We start from the raw sequence: 14,523 nt of genomic DNA, 5'->3' as shown, positions 1-14,523 counted from the left end.
TAGAGGAGCTCCACCCATGTGGCCTGAGAAGTAAGTGCCAACATGAGGAAGGGGATCATCTTGATCTTTGGATCCCCACTCTCTAATATTTTATCCTTAACCACTCTGGAGAGCTAACCATTGCATTGCCCATCTCATAAGTCCTTAGTCAGTGATGAGACTACATCTTATCCACCCTCTTAGCAGATAAGACTCTTATCTTGCCCTTCTTATGACCACTCCTGGAAAGTTCCCTGACTATTTTAGGAACTCCATTGGCCCTGTGTCATTTCCCTCTACTGCCCAACTTTAGAGTGGGAATCTATTCTCTGGATGATTGACCAACTTCTGTGGGTTGCGAGGACTTGGAGAGAGATCTATCTGCTTGTTGCCTCAAGACCACCAATGTGACTATGTAACCACCAATACAATTGTGTATCTTGTTCTGTGCCATCTATGGAATTTGGTTTATAAGAATCAGTGCTGAGGAGTTAGAGGCACCTTCAGCTTGTCAACAAATGTCTGGATCCTATTTGTTGTAGGGGACCAATTCCCTTCAATAAAGAGCTATTGGCTCAGAGCTCTGTCTCAGTTGTTTTCTTGCAGATTGAACAAATTTCTGGCTTTACACTTCTTTTTGATTCTCCCAAGTTTCCCCACTTACTCTGTATATATATTGTTATTATTTATCCAAGAATCACATTTCATCTCCCTAATAGAATACAGTAGTCTTGAGGGCAGAGACTAGCTGCATTTTCTAAGCATCTGATATGTAGTAATTATTTAATTATGTTTACTGATTGATTTTATTGCTTATTGATTGATATTAGAGGTATAAAGGACCTAAAATATCACCTTATTCATTTTACAGAGGCCAGAGAATGAAATTATTTTTCCAAGACTACAAAAAAGAATGAGAAATAGAACTTGGGTTTGAATTTGGATCCTCTGAATCTAAATCCAGTGTCCTTTCTACTACATCATGTTTTCTTGACAACAATACTTTAATGTTTCAAAGGCCTGTAATTGTTCCCAAGGAGTAGCCTGCCATCAATGTAGATTACAATCCCTCCTCTCTAAGAATTTCTATGACTGGGGCAGCTAGATAGCTCAGTAGTTAGAATACCACGTCTGGAATCAGGAGGAGCTGGGTTCATATTTGACCCCAGACACTTCCTAGCTTTGTGGTCCTGGGCAAGTCACTTGACTCCATTTGCTTAGTCCTTCCCATTCTCTTGACTTAGAATTGACTCAGTATCAATTCTAAGACAGAAGGTAAAGGTTGAACAATAAATTGCCAGGGCTGAAAAAGCCTTAATCTATACCATGCCATTTATGAGATCTCCCAGGTTAGCTAAAATGGTCCTTGAACCACAAATCCGTCCCTAGGCCAGCTATTAAAGGCTTTCCATCTTGGAAGCATATACCAGGACTTGATGTGGTTGGTATTAACTTTCAAGAATTTAAGAGATCACAGCCATGCCATAATGAGGCTATGATGTGCAACCTAAATGGAGAAGATGAGGGTGGTAATGATGATGAATTACAACTTTGTTACTCATAATCCTTTAGTAGAAAGGAGCAAGTATTTTTATTCTTATTTGCCTAAGACCTGTGATTCAAAAGAGCTTCTAGAGGAGAAATCGATTTGCTTTTCTAAGTCAGACTGACAATTTCTTCGCAACTTTAAAATGTCTGATAAATTTAATTGGGGAATTGCATGGTTAGATAACTTATGGGAGGATCACATGGTCAAGGCTAGGAGATGAGACTTGAACCCAGGCTATTTCTGACTGGCAGGCCTGCCTGCTATCTAATATGTTAGGTTTCTTCCAGTGTCTAAATTATAAAAGAAATTATTATTAAAAGAAAAGTAGACAAAGGTAAAAAGAAAAGGGACAGGTAAGTGGCCCAATGGAGAGAGTGCCAGACTTGGAGTCCAGAAGACCTAAGCTGAAAAGCTGTGTGACTTTGGGCAGATCACTTAATCTTTTTTGTCCAGCCCTTTCCTTTCTATCTTAGAGTTATTACTAAGACAGAGACAGAAATTAAAGGTTTAAAAACAACAACAACAATATGGATGGAGTATAGGAGCAGAGGTTCCAAACTTTGGCCTGGCCATCTGAAACTAGATTAAAATATTTAAAAAAAAAAGATGAGAGGGGGCAGCTGGGTAGCTCAGTGGATTGAGAGCCAGGTCACTTGATCCCCATTGCCTACCCTTACCACTCTTCTACCTATAAGTCAATACACAAAAGTTAAGGGTTTAAAATAAAAAAAAAAATTAAAAAAAAAAAAAAGATGAGAAAAGGTATCCAGTTACTCAGCAGAGCCAGGATCCAGACCCCAATTTCAAAACTTTTAAGTCCTGTGCTTGTTACTACATCACACCATCTTTTGTGCTATGTCACTACATCTCTTGAAAGACTGATTCTAACTTGGCCTCCACAATAATGTTTTCTAGCTCTTCAGGGCTCCGGACACCAGACCTACTATGGGACCTGCCCATGTGCAACATGTATGGTCTGGGCTCTCAGCCTTTGAGAAAGGGAATCTGTTAGAAAGATGATCCCAAAAGACAGATCTTGCTCTCAGCTTACCTGGCACTGTAGGAGAAGTGCCACTCGTAAGGGATGGACCCATTGTAAAGACTCGAACCCCCATTTTGTGGTAAGGATCCTATCCAAAGGGCTGTGACCCTCGGATGCTGCCCTGGGGTATGCCTCTCCTCCTCAGAACCTGAGAAGTGACTCCCAGCCTTGTTGATGTCCCCATTATCAGTGATACTGTAGGTATGATTCCTGCTTATATATGGATAGACTAACCATCATTGAGGCTCTTTACATATCTAAGATTCTCTGATAAAATTATTTAACTTTCCTCACATCTTTTGAGGACACTCTGCCTTATTTAAATAGTTAAGCAACTCTGAGTTATAGCTATTCATGTTGATTCACCAGTATTTGGAAGAAGTTAGGGAAAGAAGAAAGGATACTGGGAAGAAAGCCAGAAGACTTGGGTTCTGATTGAGTTGATGGCTAGAATGCTCATTTGCTATATGACCTCTCCATCCATCCTTCCCTCTAAATTGTTGAGCCTTTAGCATTTTTTTCTTTTGTAAAATGGGAAGGGCATACAAGATAATGCCTTAGTCTCTTTCAACATGGCAAATATTTGAAGTTAAATTTTTTATGTGAATTCCAGTTGTCCTATTTCATGAGCATACTTGGGGTAGGGGAGTTAGCTTACTATATTGTGCAGTGAATTATGTTGCATAAGGAGCTATATTTTGCAGCATAGCCCATTAGAAGATTAAAGAAAAACATGGTCTTCTTTTCTAATACAATCAGGGGGGAAGTTTTTTGGGTCAGAAAACTTTAGGGGGGACATCAGAGGCCAACTAGTCCAACTCACTCATTTTTACATATGAGTAAACTGCCTGTTCTTAGCAAGATCAGTCATCTGAAAGCAGACAGAGTCCATTGCTAGGACCGCCATCTTTGAAGCCATTTCACATGGTAGAGCCTGCTAGAGCATGTGCCCAAAATACATAGCCTTTTGGAGCACAGGGTCCCCTCCCTACTACCATGGAATAGAATAAAATCAAATAAAAAAAACAGGAGGGAAGCTTTATTTGGGTCAGAAAGCTTTAGAAGGGACATCAGAGGCCAACTAGTCCAACTCACTCATTTTACATATGAAGAAACTGAGGTCCAGAGAGGTTAGATAATTTGTCCAAGGTCATACAGGTAGTAAGCATAAGAGATAGAATTTGACCCCAGGTTTTCTTACTCCAGAATTACTATTTTTTTCATTTGTACCTCCTGTATCAAAAGGCTCTCTGTTGTCTGAAGTCATTGAGTAGTTTGCCAAGCAACTGTTGCTATGGTTTGATAATTTTATATGATTATGGTAAAGAATCATTTTATCAGTCATAAAGTCTTTGTGGCCTTGGATAAATTGCTTCAAATCTGTGCAGCACTTAGCAAAGGGACTGGACTATAACAGTTCTCTTAATAAATGCTTCTGATTGATTGTGAACTTCCATTCCTCATCTGGGAAATAGGTATGAAAATCCCTTCCTTGTTTCGGTCACAGACTTGTTGTGAGGATTGATTGTGAAAACAGGTTGTAATTATGAAACCATATAAATTTTAGAAATTATTTATGTACTTAAAGACAGTATGATGGTGGCTTAATGGTTAGGGTTGGCCTTGGAGTCAGAAAGACCTGAGTTCAAATTTGAATTCATATACTTCAAGCTATGTAATCTTGGGCAAATCACTTAACTTCTATTTGCCTCAGTTTCCTCAACTGTAAAGTGTGGATAATAATAGCACTTACCTCTGGGATGTGTAAAAGATGTGGGGCACCAGGGATGTAAAATGTGACCTAATGGTTTGTGGGTACACACACTGGGTTGAAAGAGAGACAGGACCAGCCAGGATAGGGAGACCAAGAATCAAGAATGGCAGTTGGCCAACTGTCACCCAGCTCACCACTAGTCCAGAGACTATGGAACCAGCAGGCAAAGTAAAAGTTTTAACAGTTTTAATTATGTTTAACTAATAAAGGTGGGATAGGGGCAAACCCTAAAGGGCAAATCATAGGGGCAAGGGGAGGACTTGTCTACTCTAACTCTAATTGACCTAGGCCAGGCAGGGCTCAAAGGAGCAGTTCTGGAGTCACTGGGAAGGCTGCTTTAAACCTGGCTACAGCCAGGTTTGACCAGCACAGCTAAAGGGCCTGAGGGTGGCTTTGAGGGTTCTCAAGGTTATCCAAGGATGATTACAGAAAGCTAAGATTCAAGGCGGTCCAAGGTACCCAAGTAGAGAGAGTGTGCTTGAGATACTGTCCACCAGATCCAAAACCCCTCTTCCACTTGGTGCAACTCTGCAGGTCTTCTCCACTTGCTGAAAGCCACCACCACTCAGGATCCCAGGGAATCAGGATGCAGGTCTGAGATCTCCCAGGGCTAGCAATAGTTTGTGCCAACCACTAATGGAGTCTCTCTCAGAGCACAAGCCCTACTTCTTGCTCCTTCATTCTATCTTGGAATCCTCCAGCCCTTCCTGCTAGGTTCAACACTATGCTACAGAAATTACTAAATAAACCCTCACAACAGCTATTGTGAGAATCAAATGAGTTAATATCTGTAAAGTTTTTAGTACAGTGTCTAGATCACATAGTAGGTACTATATAAATATTAACTATTATCATGGCAGCTATCTCACCAATAAACATTCCAGATCAGCTTTCTTCTCTTTTTTTTATCTCAGCATAAAGGAAAGTCAATTTGATTTGGAGCTGGAAACACCATGTTTGAACCCTAGCTCTATCCTTTACTAGCTAGATTACCAGTAAAAAATAATTTAACCTTCCTTTAAATTCAGTTTCTTCTACCACTGAAGGATAATAATATCACACAGAGCTGAAGTAAAGGTGAAATAAAATAATGGATGGAGACCCTTTTGAATATTAAAATGCTATACTAATATAAATTATTAATGGTAGCTGGGAGGCTAAGTGGATTGAGAGTCAGATCTAGAGATGGGAGGTCCTGGGTTCGAATTTTACTTCAGACACTTCCCAGCTGTGTGACTCTGGGAAAGTCACTTAACCCCCATTGCCTAGCCTTTACCGCTCTTCTGCCTTAGAACCAATACCAAGTATTGATTCCAAGACAGAAGATAAGAGTTTAAAATACATACATACATATATAAAATCATTGTTATTTTGAAACCACTGTGGTGTAATAATAACAAATTTGGCTTTTGTTCCCCAAGTATCGAAAATGCTTGTAAGGCCCATAATATATATAGTATCTCATTTGATCCTTATGACAACTCTGAATTAAAAAGAGCTCTATTATTGTTTTCATTTTATAGATGAAGAAAAAAAGCCTCATGCATTCACTATGGAGAAGAGAGTGAAAAGAACTGAATATCCCCAAAACTGCAGTCATGCATCAGGCCATGAGACTAGACACAGATGCTAAAGCAGACAGACAGTGGCTCTATCAATATCTTTCTTCAACACAATCCTCTCAGCTTTCCCCAAGAATCTGTCCTTCCCCAGCACCTCTAGATAAGAAAAGATTATTTGGCCACTAGTCCTTTATGAGTCAGGCTTCCACAGTGATTATTAATCAATTACTGTCAAAGTCAGGACCTGCTTCTGTCAACAGAACCAGTCTCCTTCTGTACTTGCTACTTCCTTATCCCTTTAATCAAGGAGCTATTGTGAACTAAATATTAGGCCTTGAGTGGAAGCTTAAAAGGGAAAGAAAAAAAATAGAGCCTAATGCTGGCTTTAATTTGATTGACTTTTATAGTCAGAAGGAAACTTAAAGAAAATTCGACTGGGTAAAAAAACTGAGGTTCAAAAAGATTGGTGACTCACTAAAGGCAGGGTCAGCCAACAAGGCAGAGGTCCATAAAAGTACAGAAATGTCACCAGGTTCCCCAACTTATTGGAGATAATAATCATTATGGATAATAAAGAAGGTAATAGATAAGGGTGATCTGAGGCATAGGGAAGGGCTGAAGGAGATGTAGCTTCAGCTGAGTATGAAAAATGGGGCATCTAAAGATGGCCCAAAGATTTCCCATAGGTTTTGGAAGGCTATATTTCAACTTGGGACTTCTGGACTCTCTCCACTGGCCCACCTACCTGCCCCACCCCTTGCCTTATGATGTTTCTCTAGATGTTACTCACCATAGGATGGATGTAACCGTGGATTCTTGAAGGTGAGTTCAGTGGGAAATATACCATGGCAGGCTCTGGCAAAGGGAAGAGAGCTAGAATAGGGAACTGGCAAGGAGCTACCTTGCATTCAGGAACTATCCTAAGGTCAAGGGGATTCACTAGACAGAAGACAGATCTCCAAAGAAAGACTAACAAAGAAATGAAAAAAAAAAGGTTCAGTGAAACATTTCTTGAAATGTATAGAAGAGAGCAGAAAGGTTTTCAGAATAGGATCCAGCCAAAAAGAGTAATATGGATACTAGTAGGTTAATTTAAAATCTATTTAAGAAAACATACCTGGGGGGCAGCTAGGTAGTTCAGTGGATTGAGAGTTACAGCTAGATATGGAAGGTCTTGGGTTCAAATGTGACCTCAGTCACTTCCTAGCAATGTAACCTAGGGCAAGTTATTTGCCTGCTCCTTACCACTTTTTTGCCTTAGAACCAATACCCGCTATTAAATTCTAAGACAGAAAGGAGATTTTTTAAAAAGAAGAACATTGTACTTATCAGAGAAATTTGGTTGCATATATAATCCTTTTTTCCCCTTGTATGTGGAAATATTCGCATTTGCAAAGTTAAATAAAAAAATTTAAAGACTTTTCCTTCTGGAAGCAAAGGTTTTCCTCTGGGGACTCACAACAGGCTAATCTCAAAATCTCCTTCAGGAGTTTTCAGCTCTTCAGTCAGTGACTCCTGCTACTGCTTCTGAGAAATGTCAGAACCATGTGAGGTCAATCTTTCATCAATGTATTTCCCTGTGGCTCTAACCCAATAAAATTAAGTGTATTTCTAGGCAGCAGCGACACATCAGGAGAATTCTTCTGAACTCCCAGATTGACACATTTCATAATGAATGTATCATCAGTAAGCCTTGAACACAACCAAAGAGTATCATGTGCTTCTTCCTCTTATCCCAAATCAAGCTTGCACAAAACCTGACAGAAATCTGTACTCAAGCACTTAAAGGGATGATGAAAACAAAAGGAAGAAGAGGAAGATGTCTATGATGATCTAAATGAATAAAACATCTTTAATAGAATTGAAAGACAAGCCAAAATCCATTTAATAATTTACTTGGTGTGGTATTCACATATAATTATTTTCAATGACTAACTACATTTTTTTCCATCAAAAAATAAATAAATCTTACCTAGAATATATTTACTCCACTTCCACCTACCTAGTTTTACTCCCTACATGAGGTCTTCATACCTCTTCTCCCATTAATTTCCCATTCCCCTTAATCTTCTCTCCCTTTTGAAATTAATTCATATTATATTCTGTATGCCTTGTGTTTGCTTGTTTGTGTGCTCTGTGTTTCCATAGTGGAAGGCAAGTTCTCTGAGTGAAGGTGTTGTTTTCCTTCTGTATTTTTTATTCCCAGCCCTCGGTAAACAGATAATAAATACTGAATGAAATTGTAACTTATTTTGGGGGTGAAGTCTACATTCGGGCATAGCCTATATTCAGACTCCAACAATTTGTTCTCAGCCCCATAAAGAAGAATCATTACTAGACCTGAGGTGATTAGAGATTAGCCCTTAGTATTAACCTCCCTTCAATAACATCTCTTGTCAACAGGTCTTGCCTTTTTTAAAACAAATTATGCTATGACCTCTGATTGAATTATATGACCTCTTCTGTGAGTGCTGAGATTAACTATGGTTTAATAGTATAATTGTTGGACATTTTAAAGCCATGCAAAAATAACTTGAACTCACAAACTTAGACCTTGCCAGGAATGAAATAATATGGAACTTGTATTCAACTAAATAAACAGTCATAAAATGTCTGAGATATAAATGTATACATATATAACACAAAGCATCGTGTTCATTACTGGAGAGATAAAGATGAAAAACAACAAACCTCTTGCCTTCAAAATGCTTACAATCTAACATCACAAAGGATGGGATGATACTAGAACAGGGCAGAAGACAAAATTCCTCAACTTTGACTTTATTTCTTTTTTTCTGGGCTAAGAAAATTATCATTAAATTAGAAAATAAACAATAAAAAATATCCAATGGCAGGATAATTTTTATAGTAAATAAGAAAACATTTTCTAATAGTCGTTGATGCATGTGAATGACCAGACCCAGGTAAGCATCCCAGGAAACTGAAAAAGCTGGCAGATGTGACTGCTAAGTCATTGTTAATGGTTTTTTAGACTGTGAGGAGAAAAAGAGGCCTCAGAGGGATTTGTTCAGTCTTTTTCGGTCATACTCTTGGTGACTCTCCATTGGACATTTCTTGGCAAAGGTATTGGAACGGTTTAGCATTTCCTTCTCTAGCTTATTTTAGACATGAGGAAACTGAGACAAATAGGATTAAGTGCCTTGCCAAGGGTCAATTAAAGCAATAGAAAAGGGCAGACATTATCCTGGTTCTAAAAAATGGGTGGAAAAGGAAGTCTGGAAGCTATAGACCAAATAAACTTAACTTGTTTCCTGACAAAATTCTGTAATGCATCATTAAAAAGATAGTAAACCTGCTTGTTGGCCACTTTGCTTCAAGTGTCTCCCCCATTCTACTCTATTCTCCACCAAGCAGTCAAAATAGTTTTCCTAACGTGAAGGGCTCACCACGTCCCACCCTTCTCAGCAGAGGTTCCACAAGGTCAAGCATAAATTCCCTTGACTTTTAAAATCCCCTCACAGCCAAGACCATCCTATAGTCTTCTTTCCTGCCTTCTTACACTTTACTCCCCTCTACATACTCTATGACCTTATTATTACTCCAACTTGACATTCTTATCTCCTAATTCTGTATCTTCCCATTGGCTGTCCCCCATGGCTGGAATACCTTCTCTCATCACATTAGCCTTCTCCCTTGTCTGGTTCTTTTCAGGACTCACATCAAATTTAATCTTTCACATGAGGCCTCGCCTGCCCCTTCCCCACCATCTTGCTGGGATTACTTCCCATTTACATAGTATATGTCTTATATGGTACCAATTGTTTACATGTTGTCTCCCCAGCCCCCCTTTTGAATGTGAGTTTCTTTATGTCAGGAACCATTTTTTTTTATTCTCTGCTTTTGGCTTTTCTTTTTATTGCTAGCACTTAGGACAGTTCCTAGAACACAGGAAGGGCTTAATAAATGCTTGTTGAATTGGTCTGACTTGTTCAAAGCTAGATGAGCAATAAATGATCCCAAAGAACCAGAATGACTTCTCTAAGAACAAATAATTTTTTTCCTAAGGCAGTGATTTAGACCCTTTTAATCACTGCAGTAATCTTCCTGGGTTGTTGTGGGGATGAAATGAAATTTTATACACACACACACACACACACACACACACACACACACAAGTGTGTGTGTAAGTTGCATACTCATGCATAGAATTTATAGTAACAGGAGTTCCTGCTGCTATTATTAGTAGTTCTAATAATGCTATTACTATAACTAACGCTATTACTGTTAGCTAATGTCCTTAGCAGGGTATCAAAAATGGTGAAGGGCTATCAGAGCTTACCTTATAAGTAATGCCTAAAAATTGAGGATATTTAGCTGAGAGAAGTGCGTGAGGTAGGGGTCATAAGTAAGGCATTCTAGTAGTTTTAAATATATTTACTTGAAGGACTGTCATGTAGAAGAGAAATTAAATTCATCCTATTTGGCTCTAGAGAGCAGGTCTAAGAACACTGACTGTCAGCTGCAAAGAAACACATTTGGCAAGATATAAGGGAAAATGTCCTAACAATTAGAGCTTTCCAAAAATAGGAAGGAGAGTTTGCCTTGGACAATACTGAGTTTAAACAATGGAAGGAGGAAACAAACATTTATTAAGGGTCTACTATGTCAAGTACCATGCTAAGAGCTTTCCCAATGTTATCTCATTTGATCTTCCCAACAATCCTGGGAGATAGGTACCATTAATATCCCCATTTTACAGTTAAGGAAATGGTAACAGAGATGAAATGACTTGTCCAAGGTCACATAACTAGTGAGTTTCTAAGACTGGACTTGAACTGAGATCTTTCTGACTCTTAGTCTAGTGCTCTCTCTGCTTCATTATCTAGATCACACCTGCATTACAGTTGTCAAAGGGACTGACCTAAAAGGCTTAGAACAACCCCAAAACCCTTTTCACTGAACCACCTTCTCCTGTTGTCTTTTTGCCTATTTGAAAGATAAGAAGGTTGAACCAAATGTCCTCTAGAGTCACTTATGACTCTATTCCTAGGAACCATAATTTTCCAAGGGGAAAAGGGCAATGGTTGATGCTTCTTTATTGGAATTGGGGGGATGGGGTAATGGAGGAGAAGAAAAGCAGAAGTCAGGAAGAAATCTCTTTCTGCCCTTGGTTCCTACCTAATATTTTTCTTCATTCTAACTCCATCAGCGGAAGCAAAATACTACAATGAAAATAACACTAGATTTGGAGTCAGATGCTGCAGTGGAAATAATGAATTTGGCTTCAATTTAATGCTGTTCCCCAGCTCTATGACCCTGGACTGGTTACCTAACCTCTCTAGGCAGAGGTTTGCTGGAGTCAGCTCTCACTGGATCTGAGCTTGTGTGCTAAATTTTCAGTGTGAGCACTTACATCTTGGAAATCTGTAAATGCTACATATCAGGTTTGATTTATTTTTTCAAATTGTCTAGACTTAATAAAGTGTTAATGCAAATTAAACTTAAAAAAGTGTGGCATGAATACATCTCCCCCCACTTCTAATAGTTGTTAAAAATTTATCATTACACCCCTGCCTCTGGGCTTCAATTTTCTTCTCTGTCTAATGAGGGGGTTAGACCACATAATCTTGGAGTTCTCTTTCAACCTTAAGCCATCTACAATTTTAAAATTTCTTATGGTTTTCTTACCCTTAACATCTTCCTCTAAAATTGATGTTAAACATATATCTTCTCAGGCTTTTAGACACTGCCCTAAGTTTGACATCATTCTAGCTGTCTTTCAGTTCCTCTGAGATATGCTTAGCACCTTCTCTCAGAATCAGGTTGAATATTTGTTTGGATCCTTTTCTCCTTGTGTCTATTTTAAGAGTTTCCTGGGGAGTCGAATTCGATCTGTCTCCCTTTCTTTTTTTAACACATCGTTCAAAAGCACACCTCTTCAGTTTGTTTAAAAAAAAAGTCAATGTGGAAGACTGTCACTGTTGGACGGGAAGTCCCATGGATTAAATTATCATTTACCACCTCCATTTCTTCCTTATTACTTGCTTCTCACTTCATAGCTACTGTGCACTTTTCCTGTTAGTCTGAGGGGAAAACATTTTCTCTCTCATTTTCCTCTGTGAAGCAGCAAGGTATAAGCTGTCACTTTATTCTACTTTCTACAATTGAGACCCTGGAAAAATAACAGCAAAAGTACTTCTATCAGCCCTCATTCTAGCCAAGGGCTTCTATCTCTTTAAGTGCCATGTCAACAAAGGCCTCATTTTCCTTCCTATATCCAACCAAAGAAGGTATAGAAAGAAAGAGATCCCTTCAAGTCCCTCCATATGTAATTTCTCTGTTTGGTTTATTTATTTCATCCTGCCCCCCCCATCCTATCCCCCAACACACACATGCATCCATACACACATAAACGCACATGCACACATAGACTCTCCACACACATTTCCCACTAAAGGCAGGCTCTGAGGTTACATTATTTTTTTTGCAGGCTACTTTGTCCTAATAGTGCAAATCCTCTCAAGTCCAACAATTGTAGCATAATGGGAGTCCAGTGTCTATGCAGTCCCTCTCAGATCGTTAAGGTTGTATCTTCTATGTGGTAGATGTTAGGGAGCTGCTTCCAGGAAAATTATGATGACTGGAGAATGGGCTGGAACTCATCCACCTGATTCCTATTGGTCTCCCAAAGGGTGGGAGGAATTACATCTGGGTTGGAAAAAAACAACTGAAATCACAAAAGATCTAGGCGTGTTTCTTGAGGGTGGGCACATGGCCTAGGGCAGTGATGGGCAAACCACAGATGCTGCCCCCTGAAATGTTCTATCCCTCCGTGTGACATTATTCCTAATCTGACGAATACCATGAGGAGGATACAATACAATGAAACTATGAAAAAGTTGCCTTAGAAACAGACTGACAGATGAGCATTTCCTTTCCTTTGGTCCCCTCTTTAAAAAGTTTGCCCATCACTGGCCTAGGGGAATTGGGAAAGGGCAACCTCCTATCTTACTATGTTCAATCTCTACTCACAAATGAAGGAGTCATCTTGATCTCCCAAAAGAGAATGCAGAGTCGTTCCGGGTAAGATGGCGGCAGAGTAAGAAGCAGCTCTTAACCTCTCCTGACCAAAACATACAAAACTCCTCAAGGGGATATAAAAACAAGTCCAGACGAACGGAGGAACCCCACAACAGGGCACAGTGTGGAAGGTATGTGGAATCGAGACATTTCCAGGCTATAAAGGGCTCTCACTCAATCGCGGGCTGAGCAACCGCCCGACCCCCACCCCCTCCACACTCATCTATACCTTCGAACCCAGCTAAAAAGAAATAGGGCAAGTTTGGGGCACCCATCGAGTCATCAGCAGCTCCGGGACCTGTTCCTGAGAGCAGCAAGACTTAGGACCCCATTAAGTCAAAAAAAACACTCGAAATCTGAGCGCGCGGGAGCAGGACGCTGGGCGCAGAGTGCCAGCTGAGCAGAGGCGTGGGTGGAGGCAGACACAACCAGGAACTAAAGCCTAAGTGGGGAACCAGTGCAGACGGGTATACGACTGTGGAAGCAGCGCCCTGAGACTTGTAAAGAAACCTCCTGCAGAGGATCAAGCAAGAGGGCCCACCAGGGGGCTTGACCTTGGAAAAAACCAGAACTCAGACCTCAGGAGCCAATAGATCATGAACAGACACTGAGCGCGAGGATAAAGCTGAGAAGCTGCTGGGCTAATGATGGCTACTCAGCATCAGGAAGTTCAGAAGAGAAAGAATAATAACAAAAAGAAGAAGTCTTTAACACTCGACAGCTTTTACACAGAGAAAATCCAGACAACCAAGCAAACAGAGGAGGAGAACAAACAAGCATCCGGACCCTCCTCAAATAAGGAAAACTCCTCACAAGCTATGGAAGAGTTCAAAACTGAGATTCTGAGGAAAATGGAAGAGATCTGGCAAGAAAATAACAGTTTAAAAGGTAGAATCTTGCAATTGGAAAGTGAGGCTCAGAAATCAAATGAACTGATAAGCAAATTGAACACCAGAAATGACAAGATTGAAAAGGAATACCAAAAGATTATAGCCGATAACCAGTCCCTAAAGGCTAGAATCGAGCAACTAGAAGCTAATGATCTCTCAAGACAACAAGAAGAAATAAAACAAAGTCAAAAGACTGAAAAAATAGAAGGAAATATGAAATATCTCAATGAGAGAGTGACAGACCAAGAAAACCGGTCTAGAAGAGACAATTTGAGAATAATTGGTCTTCCAGAAAAACCAGAAATTAATAGAAACCTGGACTCCGTACTAAAAGAAATTATTCAGCAAAATTGCCCTGAAGTCCTACAACAAGAGGGCAATATAGACATCGAAAGGATTCATAGAACACCCACCATATTCAACCCATAGAAGAAATCGGTTAGAAATATTATTGCCAAATTCAAAAGCTTTCAAGCAAAAGAAAAAATCTTACAAGAAGCCAGAAAGAGACAATTCAAATATCAAGGAGCACCAATCAGGATCACACAGGATCTGGCAGCCTCCACACTAAAAGACCGCAAGGCGTGGAATACAATATTCAGAAAGGCAAGAGAGCTGGGCCTGCAACCACGGATCAACTACCCATCAAAACTGACTATATATTTCCAGGGGAAAGTATGGGCATT

This window comes from Gracilinanus agilis, chromosome 2, assembly GCF_016433145.1.
Source record: "Gracilinanus agilis isolate LMUSP501 chromosome 2, AgileGrace, whole genome shotgun sequence".
Classification (NCBI taxonomy): domain Eukaryota; kingdom Metazoa; phylum Chordata; class Mammalia; order Didelphimorphia; family Didelphidae; genus Gracilinanus; species Gracilinanus agilis.
Note: the sequence above shows the minus strand (reverse complement) of the source record.